The sequence below is a fragment of the Sinocyclocheilus grahami genome, unplaced genomic scaffold (genome assembly GCF_001515645.1).
Source record: "Sinocyclocheilus grahami isolate Dianchi unplaced genomic scaffold, SAMN03320097.WGS_v1.1 scaffold1173.1, whole genome shotgun sequence".
Classification (NCBI taxonomy): domain Eukaryota; kingdom Metazoa; phylum Chordata; class Actinopteri; order Cypriniformes; family Cyprinidae; genus Sinocyclocheilus; species Sinocyclocheilus grahami.
The window spans coordinates 80720-86052 of NW_015506352.1; positions in this window are offsets into that span (position 1 = coordinate 80720).

The window sequence follows — 5333 nt, forward strand, 5'->3', positions numbered from 1 at the left end:
CACACACACACACACACACACACACACACACACACACTGTACACCCTCCTGCTGTATGACTTACTCTTCAATGTGAACATAAGGGGAAACCTTGTTTACACACTGCTTTGCATCAGCAGCTTTCCTTAAACTTCAGCGAGTTGATGAACACAGTTAGATGAGAATATGGCGGCCCCGGTGAGAGCATAATTGCCCACAGCTGTGAGAGCCATGTAAAGCAGCGCTGTTGTCTGCAGTGAGTGGCACTTTTGAGATGCTGATTCTAAATTGCAGGCGAAATTAGGGATTCATTCACATTTTAATCAACATAAAGCGCTCATCAGTCACACTAAAACTTTGGGCCATCATTGCAGTTTCTTGGTAAGCTTTTCCGTATAGCAAATAAAACTAACATGAACACGGATAATTAGACGAGGGTTTTAATCATAAATGTACCCACATATGTGCATAAATTCATTTTTGTCTTTTGAGTATTCACATATCACAGTGCTTCCCACAGGTTTGAAATATACTTCTGGTGGTAGCCGGGTGGAAAATCCTCCAATTAACCACGGCACAAAAATGGTCTACTACATGTGACAAATAACAAATAATGTGTGATTTTTAACAATATTTGTATTTATTAAAATTTATTTTAATTAAGTTATTTAATTTAATTAAAATATTTTAATTAAAATATTTAATTTAAGCTACTATTACATTTAATTACATAATCATATTAATTATTATTATGCATTGTAAATTATGCAAAATTACAGCATTTAAATGGTAGAGTTTTCATACAGTGTCTATCTCAGTGAATGAGACCGATTTTACTGATACTATTAAAATATATATATATTGAGTAATATGTGTCAAATAATGTTCTTTGACTTTTCTTCCTACAATAGTTTACTATGAATTAAATGGAAATTAAATTAAATACAATTTTTTGTGTAACCAAAATACCAATAATGCCCAGAAAAAAAATTATTAATTAACGTGTGACTTAAACAATCCCGAAATATCTCGGGACACTTATTTTGAAATGTCTATATTATTGAGGGCTGATCCTTCAGATGAGAGATAAAATGTGCATTCTTACAACCGTCTAAAACATATGATATAAAGGTCATAAAGTAGACATTGTCATAATTCATCAACTCGTGTTCATAAACAATCGCTTGGCATAATACTCACTGATTGAGAATCACTTTGAAGCAGTCTAAAGCACCGCCTTGTGACACTGCAAAGTGCATCGCTCTTTTTTAAAATTAAATGGGTCATATGATGCTGCTAAAAAGAACATTATTTGGTGTAATGAAATGTGTTTATGCGGTTTAAGGTTAAAAAACACATTATTTTCCACATACTGTACATGACTGTTTCTCCTCTATGCCCCGCCTTTCTGAAACATGTCGAAACAAAGCTCATCGGTCTGAAAAGCGAGGTGTGCTCTGATTGGCCAGCTATCCAGTGCGTTGTGATTGGCCGAATACCTCAAGCGTGTGACGGAAATGTTACGCCCCTAACCATATTGTGATGCCCTGTCCGGCCGGAGCTACGAGACAAAAACATTAAAACCCATTATAAACTAGGCATTTGTTGCATCCAGTGGGGACATAATTACGGATTATAATGACTTATACTGTCTTTTTACGCATTGCGTTGCATCGCGCCGCGTAAACATAAAACCATGTCTGCATTTGTGATCGGAGAAATGACAAACAATAAGTGCTTCTCTACACTGCCCAAAACTCGCGTTTGACTCATCAGTGGCAAATTCTTTAAATATGAAAACGTACTTACAGTCTGTGAGTCAGAACAGCCGGCATTGTAGTCTACTCTCCCAGGATCAGGAAACAGTCCTCCATAAAATGCGCTGCACACATCTGGATATTTGGGTTGAACTGTTCTGGAACAGTGTTGTAAATACAATTTAACCACTGATTTCTAGTCGTGTCCTCTTTTGGAAGGCCAAACAAAGTAATTTTGCTTTCACAACGAAACAGACAGCGTCACACACGGCGGGCTTGCTAAGTTACGCCTTCTTTCTTTGCGTGAACATTTGGGCAGCGTTATGCAAATCTTCCCACACAGTGACGTAGACATATGGGGGTGTGTTTGAACGAGGCATTTTAGGAGGGCGTGGACAAGTCTTAACTTTTATAAAGAATATTTCTTTGGGTTTGAGACTTTAGTCTTTGCAACTTTAATGCTGTCTAATGCTATTTCATGCACTCTGAGTTATTTCCACTTTTAAAGAGTTGGATTCTCATGCTAAATATGGCCAAGTATTTCTGTGCCAAATACATTCCTTCTGGGTTCGGAAAGTTTTTTCGAGCATGGCTCTTCATGACGTCATGAGGGGGAATTCCTTGCATGGGCAACTTCTCCCGGAAGAGCTCATGCAATATCCTCAATTCCTCCCTGGTTATTCCCCTTGCCAACCGTTGACCTCAATATACAGCGGGAAATAAATGACAAATCTAAACAAATTCCAGTGTGGTATATAGTGTGGAATTATTTTGAGAGGCATTTCCAAGGTTCAGTGTTTTTATTTACGGATGGATCGAAAGATATGCAGGTGCAGCTGTATATATTCCAATTAATGATTCTTACATTAAGAAAAGAGTTACCAATCATTTGTCATTTTATGCTACAGAGTTATTGGCGATTTTATTGGCCTGCAGTGGATAGAGGAGAAGGAAATAAATTCATTGCATCTTATAGTTACTCCGCACTGGAAAGCATAAGATCTGGCAGGTCATCTTTTAGGATGGACTTAATCAATGAAATATTCCATAAGATGTATAATTTAAAGGTTAAGGGCATATCAATACAATTAATTTGGGTTCCTGCTCATTCCCTTCCAGTGTGGAAGGGAATGAGAAGGTGGATATTATGGCTAAACAAACTCTAAAATTAAAACAGGTTGATCTACAAGTTCCATTAAGCAAAGCAGAAGCTAAAGCATACATCAGGAAATATGCGCAATCAGTATGGCAGGTATATTGGAATGGTATTGAAACAGGTAGACATTTATATACTATACAAAAACAAGTTGGTGCTGGGAGGAGGGAGAGCAGTACATTGTTTAAAATTGGCAAGCACCCAACTGGGGAATGTATTTATTGTAGTCAGCAAGAAACAGTTGAACATGTACTGCTTCATTGCAGGAAATACAACAAAGAAAGATGTAATTTTATTCAGTCATTAAAGAAGGTTGATCACAAAGACTTTTCTATAGCAGGTATTCTAGGGGAAAAGGCTATATATGATTACATCATTAAGTTTATTAAAGAAACGAAGTTAAGTAAAATAATTTAGAATTTTTTATTTAATTTTAATTTTTAATTGTATTTATTATTATTAAGTTGCTGGGGTATATTTGAAGCAATATACAATGTATATTTGGGCTTCAAATATAATAGCCAAAAATACATTGTATGGGTCAAAATTATTGATTTTTCTTTTATGCCAAAAATCATTAGGATATTAAGTAAAGATCATGTTCCATGAAGATATTTTGTAAATTTATTACCGTAAATATATCAAAACATAATTTTTGATTAGTAATATGCATTGCTAAGAACTTCATTTGGACAACTTTAAAGGTGATTTTCTCAGTATTTAGATTTTGCACCCTCAGATTCCTAATTTTCAAATAGTTGTATCTCGGCCAAATATTGTCCTATCCCATACATCAATGGAAAGCTTATTTATTCAGCTTTCAGGTGATGTATAAATCTCAATTTCGAGAAATTGACCCTTATGACTGGTTTTGTGGTCCAGGGTCACATTTAGTTATTTATTTTTATTATTATTAATAATACCCCCCCCCCTTTCTTTCTTTCTTTCTTGCATTATGTCAATCCCATAAGCACGTATTCTGTTCCACACTCCAGTCCAGTCTGTGGCGGTAATGCACCTACAAGTTGGTTTGCCAACTGCCAATAAACACCCAGGAAGAAAAAGAAGAAGAAGAAGAGCTCGCACACAGCAAACAGAAAGAGCAAGAGCAGCCCATCAACGTGCTTCATTGGGGTTACGGAAGTCGTCGGCAGAGCTGCACAGAACTTGCTCGACAATAATGTCTCCAAAAGAAGTGTGTTTTTGGTTGTGAGGGAAAGATAACCTTGTTCAGATTCCCAAAGAACCCAGTGTTACTTGAACAGTGGATGCAGTTTGTTTTTCCGGGACAGCAACGGAGTTTTGCAAGGGCGTTTGTTCCCGTCATTTCGGTGACAAATGTTTTTTGAACAAGGCCCAGTTCAATGCTGAATTTGCACATTGTTTGACACTGAAAGATGGAGCGGAACCAGCGATAAAAGTTCCTGGTCGTGAGCTGGAACCGCAGGCGGCAAGTAAAACCAAAAGGGACTTTGGTTTGGTATAAATATTTCTGAAAAATACCTGCAGTTCACTTCATAAAGAAAAGTATCTTTGTCTACATCAAACTGAATATTACTTTAAAAGTAAAGTTTAAAACAATACAGTAAAAAAAATCTGTTAACTTGCTATACAGTAAAATATATTTTTTTCAAAGACAAAACATTTTTTACTCTTAAACTAGACCCTTTTAACCAAAAACATTTTAATGATTTTATTTAGAAAAATATGCGTTTCTTAAAAAGTTAAGAAAACATCCTTAACAAAGCAATTTGTACATACAACTTACATTTGTTTTTACATTTCATTGAAAAGTTCCTTATTTTTGCTGTTAGTTATGTACATTGGACCATCACTTAAATGCCATTCCGGAATATTGCCAGAATTTGCCACTTTATTTACTGTAGCTAATTTTTAAAGTTGTTTTACTGTAAACATTTATGTATTTTGCTATTACACGAACACGGTTGTCTAATTTGATCATGCTCAATTTTTCAATCTCTATTACAGAGATACATCTGCGACATGCTTGGAAGAACAGATATCGTACACAGTAGTTGAATTGGCATTCAAACAGAGATTGGCATCAATTACTCTCAGCGTGTATCACGAAATGAGTACACCGACCCATGGTTGTGTTCTGGTTGGCCACCCACCAGAGAAGGAACCACATGTTTGACGGATGTGTGAGAGGGACCTTTGGATTGCGCTGCCTTATTGTTAATCCTTAGTGAGAGGGGCAGATGCTATCAGAGCACTGTGATCTGGGATTACAGAGAGCTGAGGGCATCACAGCACCCCACTCAACTCAGACCGTCTCTCCTTTAAACATTTTTCTCTTACCCTCTGTCTTATCTTTACTTATATCTTAAGTTTTCCTTAAGTTGTTTGCTCTTCTCTGGTTCTCTCTCTCTTTTCCCTCCACAATCTTTTGCTTTCTGCCATTTTGATGTGCTTTATTG